The sequence below is a fragment of the Cherax quadricarinatus genome, chromosome 2 (genome assembly GCF_038502225.1).
Source record: "Cherax quadricarinatus isolate ZL_2023a chromosome 2, ASM3850222v1, whole genome shotgun sequence".
NCBI lineage: Eukaryota > Metazoa > Arthropoda > Malacostraca > Decapoda > Parastacidae > Cherax > Cherax quadricarinatus.
The window spans coordinates 73,744,317-73,760,918 of record NC_091293.1 but is presented as its reverse complement, the minus strand read 5'-3'; the positions used below and the strand labels follow the sequence as shown (position 1 = coordinate 73,760,918).

Below are 16,602 nucleotides of genomic sequence, written 5' to 3'. Positions count from 1 at the left end.
ATTCCTTGTAAAATTTGCGATAAAGTTTATTACGGTCAAACTGGTAAAAGTCTCGAACTAAGATTAAAACAACATAAATATAGCATTAGAACTGGACAAGATTCCAATGCTCTATTTATTCATGTGAGAGATTATAACCATCCAATTGATTTTCAAAAAGTTGAGAAAGTTGTATAAAGCGAGTCCATGGTAGACAGGAATATACTTGAATCTTGTTTCATAAAAAGCAGTTTTGACAATAATATGAATATTTCCTTTGGTTTATATAAATTAGATCCATTTATAATCAATAGAATTTGGGAAGAATTTATTAATACATTGGACAAATAATAAATTTTAAAATTCTTAATTCTTGGGTAGAATAGTTTGTTGGTGGGTTGTGTGAAGGACCTGTCTAGTTGGACTAGGGGGACTGCTGCAGTGTTCCCTTTCTTATGAGTCGCGCGTCAGGTGTTGCTTTGTTGTGGGATGTGATAGTGAGGTGTGGGCTAGACCCTTTATATGCCTTCCTTTGATGCATTACTTTCATTGTTCCTTGATAATGTGAGTAGTCACGAAAGCGCTTGGAATTTCTCTATTCTTTCACAGTGGTTGTTCTGCATATTCTGAAATCACCTGTTTACTGTGATCTTATTGCATATATATATATATATATATATATATATAATGTTGCATATATATATATATATATATATATATATAATGTTGCAGTTTAAAAACTGTAGTGTAAAGCACCCTTCTGGCAAGACAGTGATGGAGTGAATGATGGTGAAAGTTTTTCTTTTTCGGGCCACCCTGCCTTGGTGGGAATCGGCCAGTGTGATAATAAAAATAAAATAAAATATATATGTATGTATTTATATTTATATATGTATTTATATATATATATATATATATGTATATATATATGATATATATATAAATATATATATAATATGTAAAACTGGTCAATTAGCAAGAACTCATTTAAAATTAAGTCCTTTCTAAAATTTTCTCTTATACGTTTAAAAATATATTTTTTTCATTAATGTTGATGTAAAAATTTATAATTTTGCACCAAAAGGAACTTAGAAAACTTACCTAACCTTATTATAACAAGCGCAATTTATTTTAGCTTAACCCAACTAAATATATTTTAGATTTGTTTACAGTAATTTAATACCAAACAACACAGTGAAATATATTTTTTTGGTTAGGTTCAGAATGATTTTGGCGAAATTACTGCATACACAAATTTTCGCTTGTCCTATATGGCAAGATGAGCCTTGCTATTTAAGCCAAGATCGCAAGTTCTGCCTATTCGGCACGATATATATATATATATATATATATATATATATATATATATATATATATATATATATATATATATATATATATATATATGTATATATATATATATAATATATATATATATATATATATATATATATATATATATATATATATATATATATATATACATATATAGGATGGGGTCCACCTCTGGTGTAAATTGTGGGACTCATAGCCTCGGAGAAGTGGACAAAAGGCTTCAAGGAAGAATATTTGGATTTCTTCCTGAAGCCTTTTGAATATTCCACTTCCACTACCACCCCATCTTTTAGTATATATTTTTTTTTACCAATAGGAATATTTTATTACATAATATGGTACAGAAGATTTCAGAGATACATTGTTGATATAAAGGTGGCATATAAGGTACATGTTGTTACGTGTGTATCACCGATTATAAGGCGAAAATCTCATCCAGCTCCTCAGAGCTGGGGCGTGTGCCCAAAATACAGCAGGCATTACCCCTTTGAACAGCCGCACTGAGCAGCTGGAACAGAAAACTAGCTGCCCTGGGATCCCTAGTTACCCTGATGAGTCTTTTTCCCAGCTCATTAAGGAATTTAGATGCACTCTTTCCCCATGAGCCAAGGGTCTCTGAGCCTATGGGAACAAACATATAATGATGGGCAAGTTCTCCATATTTTCTAGACTTTTGGGACTCCCTGAAGCTGGCAGCTGCCCCTCCTTCCTCCCTGGTGTATTGGAGATAGGTATCAGCCAAGGTAGATGCACATGTATAGTCCCACACCACCTGCTTCCCATCTGTCCAGGCTTGAAGGGTGATACCATCTGGACGCTTCTGGCTGCCATCAGATCTGCATAGTTGGGGTGGCTCCCTTACTGCTGGGCATCCAGCTGTTGTGAGGCTCCTCTTGATAATGTTATTAACCTCCTCATGTCTTGCAATCTTTCCCTCGGATTTACGGCACACAAGACCATGGTACCCGAATCGGTCTGCTGCTTCACTGCCACAAATACACCTGTGTTCGGCGAGAATAGGGGCGGCAAGTCGAAGGGCAACACCGATGCGGATGGTCTGTGGGTCAAGGCGTGTGCCAAGGCTGGAGTTGGGAGCAGCCAACAGAAAGTCCCCAGCATGAGGGGCTCTCACTGCCAGGAGGCGGGCTCTATCCTTCGCTGACACACTCTGAAGCATTGTTGAGGCTATATTTTCCACTATTGGACCATCCCAGTGCGATTGTTTGTAGTTGTTGGGGGGAGCAGGTCTGGTTTCTGAGCCCGTTAGATTATCCCAGATCATTGCTCCGTCAATGAATTTTTGGTCCTGGACTCCAATCTTGTCCCTAAGATGTTCAGGGAGAATCGCTTCTACAAGCTCTCTGTACGCAATACACGAGGACAGAAAAGCAGGTAACGCAATCTGTGATGACTTGCGGACACCAATGCCTCCTAGTCTGACTGGAAGTGTAGCTTGGTTCCACTGCCCGTCTTCTAGAGTAAGGTTAAGTACTTTCGTAAAAATCTGCCTCAGAATACTGTCATATTCGTGCAGTATAGGGTTATCGTATGAAGGTGCACATCTTAGGAAATATGTCAACCTGGGCAGACTCAAGCAATTTGTGAGAAGGTACAAGGCATCGTGGGTGTCCAGATTGCCAATTTCTTCCTGAGAATTGTGTCAATGGCATTGCTTCCCAGAGGTGCTCCTAGCAAGACACTATTTGTGGGAACAATGACTGCTGCTCCTGGTAGTTTTGATCACACTGCATTTATCACTTGTTGACTGACTGAAATGATTTCACATTTGGATGGATTCAGGACGAGACCCATTTCCTGTCCCCGTGTCATTACCTGTGTAAGGTCATGTAGGAGGGACTCCTTTGTACCTGCTAGTGTGCCATCATCTAGGAACCAGATGTTTAGCTCGCTGGTCAGTCTGACTGTGATTTCTCTAACTGCTATACAGAAGAGAAATGGTGCAAGAGGATCTCCTTGTTGGACACCCTCCGATGATGTAATTTCATACTCTCCAAAGAGAAGCATTGATTCCTAGCTATACCCAGCTGAAACAAAAGGGAAGAGACCAGGGAAATGTTCTTGTACTGCTGTTAATACCACGTCTCTTTTCAGGAGATTGAACGCATTCTTGAAGTCTAATTTTACCACTGCATTGTCCTCAGGCAGGTTGTTAATATACGCCCTTGTTGCATGAACCGCTGCTTCACTTCCTTGAGAGACCCCAAAGCCAAGCTGGTTTGGTTGAAGCATCATGGCTGCCTGTGCACGAATACTTCGGACAGCAGCCTTGGATACGAGGCTGCGTAACGTGTTGCCTACTGCAATTGGCCGAATTCCTCCATCCTTCTGTTTAAGTGCACAAAGTGTTGCACCAAAAAAGAAAGGTCTAATTTCATCAGGAATCAGACCAGCCAAGGAATTGTTGACGAACCTTGTGATCTCTGAAAGCAGTGTCTCTGCAATTTCCCCAATAACTGGATTAACCATTTCCTTTAAATGCTGTGGCCTTATTCCAGTGTAACCCCCAGCAGAGCCAGATGGGAACGACATTATTGCTTTATAAATGTCTGAGTCTTCCACAATCAATGGTTCCATAGTGGGGACAGAGGTGTTGGTTTCCCTGGCAGGGTGCTTTCCTCTAAGTGCTTCAGCCGTCTCAGCATCCCTGGGAGCAACTGTATCTTCACTGGTAATAATTCTGATTGCCCCCACTGTGTTGCCCTCTTCAATTTTCTTGCTCACCTGGACTCTGACTTTTTCACTGTCAGTAGAGTGAGTGGGGGTTCTGCCTCTCCCATTTTTGTGCTGACAGGGAAGGCGAATGAGGTTATCAACTCTAGGAAAATCTCTTAAGGATTTAATTATCATATATATACATTTTTTTTTTCAACAAGTCGGCCGTCTCCCACCGAGGCAGGGTGAACCAAAGAGAAAGAAAATCCCCAAAAAGAAAATACTTTCATCATCATTCAACACTTTCACCTCACTCACACATAATCACTGTTTTTGCAGAGGTGCCTAGAATACAACAGCTTAGAAGTATATATGTATAAAAATACACAATGTATCCCTCCAAACTGCCAATATCCCAAACCCCTCCTTTAGAGTGCAGGCATTGTACTTCCCATTTCCAGGACTCAAGTCCCTTTATATAAAATAACCGGTTTCCCTGAATCCCTTCACTAAATATTACCCTGCTCACACTCCTCCTCCCCAATTTGATATCCAATTTTCTTTATCTAAATCATTTGATACTCTCATCACCTTACTCTTTTCTATATTCACTTTCAACTTTCTACCTTTACACACACTCCCAAACTCGTCTACTAACCTTTGTAATTTTTCTTTAGAATATCCCATAAGCACAGTATCATCATCAAAAAGTAACTGTGTAACTTCCCATTTTGTATTTAATTCCCCATAATTTAATCCCACCCCTCTCCCGAACACCCTAGCATTTACTTCTTTTACAACCCCATCTATAAATATATTAAACAATCATGGTGACATTACACATCCCTGTCTAAGACCTACTTTTACCGGGAAGTAGTCCCCCTCTCTTCTACACACCCTAACCTGAGCCTCACTATCCTCATAAAAACTCTTTACAGCATTTAGTAACTTACCACCTATTCCATATACTTGCAACATCTGCCACATTGCTCCCCTAACCACTCTATCATATGCCTTTTCTAAATCCATAAATGCAATAAAAACTTCCCTACCTTTATCTAAATACTGCTCACATATATGCTTCAATGTAAACACTTGATCTACACATCTTCTATCCACTTTAAAACCTCCTTGCTCCTCTGCAATTCTACATTCTGTCTTACCTCTAATTCTTTCAATAATAACCCTACCGTACACTTTTTCTGGTATACTCAGTAAACTTATTCCTCTATAATTTTTACAATCTCTTTTGTCCCCCTTCCCTTTATATAAAGGGACTATACACACTCTCTGCCAATCCCAAGGTACCTTCCCCTCTTTCATACATTTATTAAACAAAAATATCAACCACTCCAACACTATGTCTTCCCCCTGCTTTTAACATTTCTGTCATGATCCCGTCAGTTCCAGCTGCTTTACCTCCTTTCATTCTACGTAATGCCTCACACACCTCCCCCCACACTCACATCCTGCTCTTCTTCACTCCTAAAAGATGGTATACCTCCCTGTCCAGGGCATGAAATTACCGCCTCCCTTTCTTCGTCGACATTTAAAAGTTCCTCAAAATATTCTTGCCATCTACCCAAAACCTCCATCTCCCCATCTACTAATTCCCCTTCTCTGTTTTTAACTGATAAATCCATTTGTTCCCTAGGCTTTCTTGACTTGTTTAACTCACTCCAAAAAAATGTTCTTATTTTCATTAAAATTTCTTGACAGTGCCTCTCCCACTCTATCTTCTGCTCTCCTTTTGCACTCTCTCACTACTCTCTTCACCTTTCTTTTACTCTCCATATACTCTACTCTTCTTATAACACTTTGCTTTGTAAATACCTTTTTCTCTTTTATCACACCCTTTGCTTCATCATTCCACCAATCACTCCTCTTTCCTCCTGCACTCACCCTCCTATAACCGCAAACTTCTGCCCCACATTCTAATACTGCATTTTTAAAACTATTCCAACCTTCTTCAACCCCCTGCTCACTACTTATACCTGCACCAGTCCACCTTTCTGCCAATAGTTGCTTATATCTCACCCGAACTTCCTCCTCCCTTAGTTTATACACTTTCACCTCCCTCTTACTTGTTGTTGCCATTTTCCTCTTATCCCATCTACCTCTTACTCTAACTGTAGCTACAGGTATCCAGGTAACAACTAAATGATGATCCGATATATCAGTTGCCCCTCTATAAACATGTACATCCTGGGGCCTACCCATCAACCTTTTATCCACCAATTCATAATCTAACAAACTACTTTCATTACATGCTATATCATACCTTGTTTGTTTATTTATCCTCTTCTTCATAAAATATGTATTACTTATTACCAAACCTCTTTCTACACATAGCTCAATTAAAAGCTCCCCATTTTCATTTACCCCTGGCACCCCAAATTTACCTACTACTCCCTCCACAACATTTTTTCCCACTTTAGCATTAAAATCCCCAACCACAAGTACTCTCACACTTGGTTCAAAACTCCCCACACAATTACTCAACATTTCCCAAAATCTCTCTCTCTCTTCTATATTTCTCTCTTCCCCAGGTGCATAAACGCTTACAATAACCCACTTCTCACATCCAACCTTTATTATAATCCATATAATCCTTGAATTAATACATTTATAGTCCCTCTTTTCCTGCCATAGCTTATCCTTCAACATTATTGCTACTCCTTCTTTAGCTCTAACTCTATTTGAAACCCCTGACCTAATCCCATTTATTCGTCTCCACTGAAACTCTCCCACCCCCTTCAGCTTTGTTTCATTTAAAGCCAGGACATCCAGCTTCTTCTCATTCATAACATCCACAATCATCTCTTTCTTATCATTTGCACAACATCCACGCACATTCAGACTTCCCACTTTGACAATTTTCTTCTTATTCTTTTTCAGTAATATATATATATATATATATATATATATATATATATATATATATATATATATATATATATATATTTATATGTATATATATATACATAAAAATGTATATATATATGTATATATATATATATATATATATATATATATATATATATATATAAGAACATAAGAACGAAGGAACACTGCAGAAGGCCTACTGGCCCATGCGAGGCAGGTCCAAGTCTCCTACCGGCTTAAGCCAATGCACCCAACCTAGTCAGGTCAGGTCACATTGACTTAAGGGAGGAACACGGCAACCGACCTGGTAGCACAAGCTATCAGGTCCAACTCACACCCACCCACATCCACTCATGTATTTATCCAACCTATTTTTAAAGCTACACAACGTTCTGGCCTCTATAACGGTACTTGGGAGTTTGTTCCACTCATCCACAACTCTATTACCAAACCAGTACTTTCCTATATCCTTCCTGAATCTGAATTTTTCCAACTTAAAACCATTGCTGCGAGTCCTGTCTAGGCTAGATATTTTCAGCACACTATTTACATCCCCTTTATTTATTCCTGTCTTCCATTTATACACCTCAATCATATCCCCCCTAATTCTACGTCTTTCTAGAGAGTGCAGATTCAGGGCCCTTAGTCTATCCTCATAGGGAAGGTTTCTGATACATGGGATCAACTTTGTCATCCTCCTTTGTACATTTTCCAGAGAATTTATATCCATTCTGTAATAAGGTGACCAAAACTGTGCAGCATAATCTAAATGAGGCCTAACCAAGGATGTATAGAGTTGAAGAACAACCTGAGGACTCCTATTATTTATGCTTCTTGATATGAAGCCAAGGATTCTATTAGCTTTATTGCGAACACTTATGCACTGTTGTCTTGGTTTCAGATTACTGCTAACCAGAACTCCTAAATCTTTTTCGCAATCCGTAATATTAAGATCTACATTATTTAGTTTATATGTGGCATGATTATTGTCCTGTCCAACATTTAGAACTTTGCATTTGTCTATATTAAACTGCATCTGCCACTTCTCCGACCACTGCATCAGTCTATTCAAATCTTCCTGGAGTGCTCGAATGTCCTCGTCAGAATGAATTCGACGGCCTATTTTGGTGTCATCGGCAAACTTGCCGATGTCGCTCTTTATGCCCTCATCTATGTCGTTTATGTAGATTGTGAACAGCAGGGGGCCCAACACTGACCCCTGTGGAACACCGCTCGTGACACTTCCCCACTCTGATTTCTCCCCATTTATGCAAACTCTCTGCTGCCTATTTGTCAACCATGCCTCTATCCAGGACAAAATTTCTCCTCCTATTCCATGTGCTTTAATTTTCCTCAATAGTCTCTGATGTGGGACCCTGTCAAAAGCCTTACTGAAGTCCATATACACAATATCATATTCATTACCATGATCTACCTCCTCAAATACCTTAGTGAAAAAAGTTAATAAATTCGTAAGGCAGGAACGCCCCTTTGTAAAACCATGCTGAGATTCGTTGATTAATTTATGCTTTTCAAGGTGGCTACGAACTGCCTCGGCAATTATTGATTCCATAAATTTTCCCACTATGGAGGTTAGGCTTATTGGTCTATAGTTCGAAGCTAAGGACCTGTCACCTGTTTTGAAAATAGGTATCACATTTGCCATTTTCCACTTATCTGGCACCATGCCAGTTTGTAGTGATATGTTGAAAAGATTAGCCAAAGGTGTGCTAAGCTCCTCTTTACATTCCTTTAGAACCCTTGCATACAGTTCATCAGGGCCTGGGGATTTGTTAGGTTTTAATTTATCTATTTGCCTAAGGACCATGTCACTTGTGACCCTAATAGTACACAGTTTATTATCGTCCTGTTCTACATAATTTATCATTACTGGAATATCGCTGGTATCCTCCTGTGTAAAAACTGAGAGGAAGTATGTGTTAAAAATTCTACACATTTCCTTATCACTGTCAGTGAGCTGACCCGAGGAACTTTTGAGTGGGCCTATCTTGTCCCTGATCTTACTTCTGTATACCTGAAAGAATCCTTTTGGGTTAGTCTTCGATTCTCTTGCAACTTTAACCTCATAATCTCTTTTTGCTTTTCTAATTCCCTTTTTTATTTCTCTCTTTAACTGAATATATCGATTTCTCAATTGCCCCTCTCCTCTTTTGATTTGCCTATATATGCCTCTCTTTTGACCAATCAGATATTTTAATCTATTGTTCATCCATTTAGGATCATTTTTGTTTGATCTGATTTCCCTATTTGGAACATAATTTGACTGAGCAGCTAGAACTATGCCCTGGAAAGCATCATATCGGCAACCATCACCACCTACCTGACCCTTAGTCAGGTCATTCCAGTTCAGCCCACCTAAGTAATTTTTCAGTCCTATGAAATCAGCCAAGCGAAAGTCAGGGACGGAGACTTGATTGCCATTATTAGGGGAATTCCATGATATATTAAAACTGAGTGATTTGTGATCACTTTCCCCAAGCTCATCATTAACCTCAAGATTATTAATTAGTGTTTCCCTACTGGCAAGAACCAAGTCAAGGAGGTTATTTCCCCTAGTTGGCTCTGTCACAAACTGTTTTAAAAAACAATCCTGGATCGTATCAAGAAAGTCACCTGACTCTAAATTTCCTGTCAAATTGCTCCAGTCAATCTGTCTATAGTTAAAATCTCCCATTAGCACAACATTTTCGTATGTAGATGCCTTACGAATTTCGTCCCATAGAAGTTTACTGCACTCCCTATCAAGATTTGGGGCCCTGTAAATCACACCCAAAATTAGTTTTTCTCGGCCCTCGAGAAGCTGTAACCAAACAGATTCAGTGGCTGACGCTTCTAATTTAATATCTTGTCTAACACAACAATTTAAATTGTCTCTGACATACATCGCTACTCCACCACCTTTCCTGTTGACCCTGTCAGTGTGGAATAATTTATAGCCTTGTATGTGACATTCAGAGGGCATCTCTCTATCTTTCAGATTGAGCCAGGTCTCTGTTATAGCAATAATATCTATGTCTCCTGCACTTGCAATTAATCTTAGCTCATCTATCTTATTTCTTACACTCCTGCTATTAGTATAGTAAACCTTAAGGGAGCTAGTCCCTTGCTGCCCTCTGCTGTCCCCCTTTGTTTGCTGACCTGATCTATTGTCTTTATTTATAACTTCATGCTGAATGCCTTTTATACATTTACTGTTTCCAACCCAAGTGTTGCAACCTGCTTGTTTCCCACACACACCCATACCTCTATCTTCCATCAGTTTAAAATCATAGGCATTTCACCAATGGCCTTCTCAATCGAGTCTGCAAGTGCTACCACCCCAGCCCCAGAGAGATGTACCCCATCCCTTGCATACATATCATGTTTGCCATAAAAGTTGTTCCAGTTGTCAATGAATGGGATTGCATGTTCCTTGCAGTATCTGTCTAGCCAGCAATTTACACCAATTGCCCTAGACAACCATTCATTTCCTACTCCCCTTCTAGGCAAGATGCTACATATGATTGGGATCCCTCCCTTAGACTTAATGAAATCTATAGCTGACCTGTACTTATCTAGCAGCTCTTCTCTCCTACCCTTCCCAATATCATTTCCACCAGCACTGAGACAGATAATGGGCTTGCTCCCATTACCTGACATGATATTATCCAGCCTGTTGACAATGTCCCCAACACCAGCTCCAGGGAAGCACACTCTATCTCTCATCTTCTTATTCCTATTACAAAAAGCACGGTCAATGTATCTTACCTGAGAGTCACCAACCACAAGAATGCGCTTACCTCCATTAGCAGGGGCAGTAGTACCCTTACCTTCACTGGCCACTGAAGTACATTCATCCTGAAGAACAGAGAAGCGATTTCCTACCTTCAGATCTTCACTCTTAACTTTCCTTACTCTGATGCGCCTTCCATTACTGTGAACTACTCGCCACTTGTAGCAGGTGCTGGGCTGCACCTCACTGCTGGTAGCCGTTGCTGCCACCCCAACTACAGCCTCCTCACAGCGAGAGACAGACTGCACCTCGCTGCTAGAAGCCTCATTCCCCACAACTCCAGCCACCTCACACTCTCTCCCAGACCCATTGAGGTGGACCTTCAGCCTCCTAATCTCCTCCTGGAGAAGCAAGACCTCCTCCTTCAACTCTCCAACCCCAATTTTTAAAACACTGCAGAAGCAAGCCATGCTTTGTAACCGTCCACACTAATCCCCAAGGCAGCTCAGGGTCTGTGACCTCACGTGACGACTGACCACTGAGTATATATATATATATATATATATATATATATATATATTTATATACATATGTATGTAGATAGATAGATAGAAAGATAGACAGACAGACAGATAGATAGGTAGATAGATAAATAGATAGATAGATAGATAGATAGATAGATAGATAGATAGATAGACAGATAGACAGATAGATAGATATAGATATATAATATAGGGAGGTACCACCTCTGGAATTGGACTGGTGACCCTCATCCTCAGAGAAAAGAATAAATTTACTTCAGGGAAAACTCAAGGTTCTCCCCGGAGCAGTTTGAATATTTTCTTCTACCACCCTCCAATATTCTATATTCTATGTGATCTTTATTTAAAGACAAAATACATTAACGAAAATACAATGGGGAATAAAACAACATACATAACGTCTCAGAGCCTACATCTCGAATACTTCGTCCAGCTCCCCGGCGATGGACCGCGTACCCAGAATGCTGCTGGTATTTCCCCTCTGGATAGAAAACTGAGTCTCTGGAAGAGGAAGCTGGCCGCTCTGTGATCCTTAGTTTCTGTGATGAGCTTTTCACTCAGTTTTTTGAGGAACTTTGCAGCACACTTGACCCATGTTCCAAGTGTCTCTGACTCTACTGGGATGAAGTTATAGCAAAGGGGCAGACCTTCATATATGCGAATGCTCCACCCCCTTCAGCTTCAGAGTATGACAGAGTATATATATATATATATATATATATATATATATATATATATATATATATATATATATATATATATATATATATATATATATATATATATATATATATATATATATATATGTCGTGCCGAATAGGCAGAACTTCCGATCTTGGCTTAAATAGCAACGCTCATCTTGCCATATAGGACAAGTGAAAATTTGTGTATGAAATAATTTCACCAAAATTATTCTGAACCTAACGAAAAAAATATATTTCACTGTGTTTGTTAAGTATTAAATTATTGTAAACAAATCTAAAATATATTTAGTTGGGTTAGGCTAAAATAAATTGTTCTTGTCATAATAAGGTTAGGTAAGTTTTCTAAGATTCTTTTGGTGCAAAATAAAAAATTTTTCATTAACATTAATGAAAAATACATATCTTTAAACGTATAAAAGAAAATTTCAGAAAGGACTTAATTTTAAATGAGTTCTTGTTAATTGACCAGTTTTACATATTCGGCACGACATATATATATATATATATATATATATATATATATATATATATATATATATATATATATATATATATATATATATATATATATATATATATATATATATATATATATATATATATATATATGTCGTGCCGAATAGGCAGAACTTGCGATTTTTTGCTTAAATAGCAACGCTCATCTTGCCATATAGGACAAGTGAAAATTTGTGTATGCAATAATTTCGCCAAAATCATTCTGAACCTAACGAAAAAAATATATTTCACTGTGTTTGTTTAGTATTAAATTATTGTAAACATATTTAAAATATATTTAGTTGGGTTAGGCTAAAATAAATTGCTCTTGTTATAATAAGGTTAGGTAAGTTTTCTAAGATTCTTTTGGTGCAAAATTAAAAATTTTACAATAACATTAATGAAAAAAATATATCTTTAATCGTACAAGAGAAAATTTCAGAAAAGACTTAATTTTAAATGAGTTCTTGCTAATTGACAAGTTTTACATATTCGGCACGACATTATATATATACATATATATTTTTTTTTTATTTTTTTTTATTATCACACCGGCCGATTCCCACCAAGGCAGGGTGGCCCGAAAAAGAAAAACTTTCACCATCATTCACTCCATCACTGTCTTGCCAGAAGGGTGCTTTACACTACAGTTTTTAAACTGCAACATTAACACCCCTCCTTCAGAGTGCAGGCACTGTACTTCCCATCTCCAGGACTCAAGTCCGGCCTGCCGGTTTCCCTGAATCCCTTCATAAATGTTACTTTGCTCACACTCCAACAGCACGTCAAGTATTAAAAACCATTTGTCTCCATTCACTCCTATCAAACACGCTCACGCATGCCTGCTGGAAGTCCAAGCCCCTCGCACACAAAACCTCCTTTACCCCCTCCCTCCAACCCTTCCTAGGCCGACCCCTACCCCGCCTTCCTTCCACTACAGACTGATACACTCTTGAAGTCATTCTATTTCGCTCCATTCTCTCTACATGTCCGAACCACCTCAACAACCCTTCCTCAGCCCTCTGGACAACAGTTTTGGTAATCCCGCACCTCCTCCTAACTTCCAAACTACGAATTCTCTGCATTATATTCACACCACACATTGCCCTCAGACATGACATCTCCACTGCCTCCAGCCTTCTCCTCGCTGCAACATTCATCACCCACGCTTCACACCCATATAAGAGCGTTGGTAAAACTATACTCTCATACATTCCCCTCTTTGCCTCCAAGGACAAAGTTCTCTGTCTCCACAGACTCCTAAGTGCACCACTCACTCTTTTTCCCTCATCAATTCTATGATTCACCTCATCTTTCATAGACCCATCCGCTGACACGTCCACTCCCAAATATCTGAATACGTTCACCTCCTCCATACTCTCTCCCTCCAATCTGATATTCAATCTTTCATCACCTAATCTTTTTGTTATCCTCATAACCTTACTCTTTCCTGTATTCACCTTTAATTTTCTTCTTTTGCACACCCTACCAAATTCATCCACCAATCTCTGCAACTTCTCTTCAGAATCTCCCAAGAGCACAGTGTCATCAGCAAAGAGCAGGTGTGACAACTCCCACTTTGTGTGTGATTCTTTATCTTTTAACTCCACGCCTCTTGCCAAGACCCTCGCATTTACTTCTCTTACAACCCCATCTATAAATATATTAAACAACCACGGTGACATCACACATCCTTGTCTAAGGCCTACTTTTACTGGGAAAAAATTTCCCTCTTTCCTACATACTCTAACTTGAGCCTCACTATCCTCGTAAAAACTCTTCACTGCTTTCAGTAACCTACCTCCTACACCATACACTTGCAACATCTGCCACATTGCCCCCCTATCCACCCTGTCATACGCCTTTTCCAAATCCATAAATGCCACAAAGACCTCTTTAGCCTTATCTAAATACTGTTCACTTATATGTTTCACTGTAAACACCTGGTCCACACACCCCCTACCTTTCCTAAAGCCTCCTTGTTCATCTGCTATCCTATTCTCCGTCTTACTCTTAATTCTTTCAATTATAACTCTACCATACACTTTACCAGGTACACTCAACAGACTTATCCCCCTATAATTTTTGCACTCTCTTTTATCCCCTTTGCCTTTATACAAAGGAACTATGCATGCTCTCTGCCAATCCCTAGGTACCTTACCCTCTTCCATACATTTATTAAATAATTGCACCAACCACTCCAAAACTATATCCCCACCTGCTTTTAACATTTCTATCTTTATCCCATCAATCCCGGCTGCCTTACCCCCTTTCATTTTACCTACTGCCTCACGAACTTCCCCCACACTCACAACTGGCTCTTCCTCACTCCTACAAGATGTTATTCCTCCTTGCCCTATACACGAAATCACAGCTTCCCTATCTTCATCAACATTTAACAATTCCTCAAAATATTCCTTCCATCTTCCCAATACCTCTAACTCTCCATTTAATAACTCTCCTCTCCTATTTTTAACTGACAAATCCATTTGTTCTCTAGGCTTTCTTAACTTGTTAATCTCACTCCAAAACTTTTTCTTATTTTCAACAAAATTTGTTGATAACATCTCACCCACTCTCTCATTTGCTCTCTTTTTACATATATATATATATATATATATATATATATATATATATATATATATATATATATATATATATATATATATATATATATATATATATATATATATATATATATATTTTTTTTTTTTTTTTTTTTTTTTTTTTCAACAAGTCGGTCGTCTCCCACCGAGGCAGGGTGACCCAAAAAAAAGAAAGAAAATCTTATATATATATATATATATATATATATATATATATATATATATATATATATATATATATATATATATATATATATATAGGATGGGGTCCACCTCTGGTGTAAATTGTGGGACCCATAGCCTCGGAGAAGTGGATAAAAAGGCTTCAAGGAAGAATATTTGGATTTCTTCCTGAAGCCATTTGAATATTCCACTTCCCCTACCACCCCATCTTTTGAACTATTTTTTTTTTTTTTTACCAATAGGAATATTTTATTACATAATATGGCACAGAAGATTTAAGAGATACATTGTTGATATAAAGGTGGCATATACGGTACATGTTGTTACGTGTGTATCACCGATTATAAGGCGAAAATCTCATCCAGCTCCTCAGAGCTGAGGCGTGTGCCCAAAATGCAGCATGCATTACCCCTTTGAACAGCCGCACTGAGCCGCTGGAACAGAAAACTAGCTGCCCTGGGATCCCTAGTTACCCTGATGAGTCTTTTTCCCAACTCCTTAAGGAAATTAGATGCACTCTTTCCCCCATGAGCCAAGGGTCTCTGAGCCTATGGGAACAAACATATAATGATGGGCAAGTTCTCCATATTTTCTAGACTTTTGGGACTCCCTAAAGCTGGCAGCTGCCCCTCCTTCCTCCCTGGTGTATTGGAGATAGGTATCAGCCAAGGTAGATGCACATGTATAGTCCCACACCACCTGCTTCCCATCTGTCCAGGCTTGAAGGGTGATACCATCTGGACGCTTCTGGCTGCCATCAGATCTGCATAGTTGGGGTGGCTCCCTTACTGCTGGGCATCCAGCTGTTGTGAGGCTCCTCTTGATAATGTTATTAACCTCCTCATGTCTTGCAATCTTTCCCTCGGATTTACGGCACACAAGACCATGGTACCCGAATCGGTCTGCTGCTTCACTGCCACAAATACACCTGTGTTCGGCGAGAATAGGGGCGGCAAGTCGAAGGGCAACACCGATGCGGATGGTCTGTGGGTCGAGGCGTGTGCCAAGGCTGGAGTTGGGAACAGCCAACAGAAAGTCCCCAGCATGAGGGGCTCTCACTGCCAGGAGGCGGGCTCTATCCTTCCCTGACACACTCTGAAGCATCGTTGAGGCTATATTTTCCACTATTGGACCATCCCAGTGCGATTGTTTGTAGTTGTTGGGGGGAGCAGGTCTGGTTTCTGAGCCCGTTAGATTATCCCAGATCATTGCTCCGTCAATGAATTTTTGGTCCTGGGCTCCAATCTTGTCCCTAAGATGTTCAGGGAGAATCGCTGCTACAAGCTCTCTGGATGCAATACACGAGGACAGAAAAGCAGGTAACGCAATCTGTGATGACTTGCGGACACCAATGCCTCCTAGTCTGACTGGAAGTGTAGCTTGGTTCCACTGCCCGTCTTCTAGAGTAAGGTTAAGTACTTTCGTAAAAATCTGCCTCAGAATACTGTCATATTCGTGCAGTATAG

The 16,602-nt window shown here is 39.2% G+C and overlaps 1 protein-coding gene across 1 annotated transcript in view; it reads left to right on the top strand.

Moving 5' to 3' along the window:
- LOC128695773 (dipeptidase 1) overlaps nucleotides 1-16,602 on the top strand; it is an 839,310-nt gene that overhangs the window by 517,648 nt on the left and 305,060 nt on the right. The window lies entirely within an intron of this gene.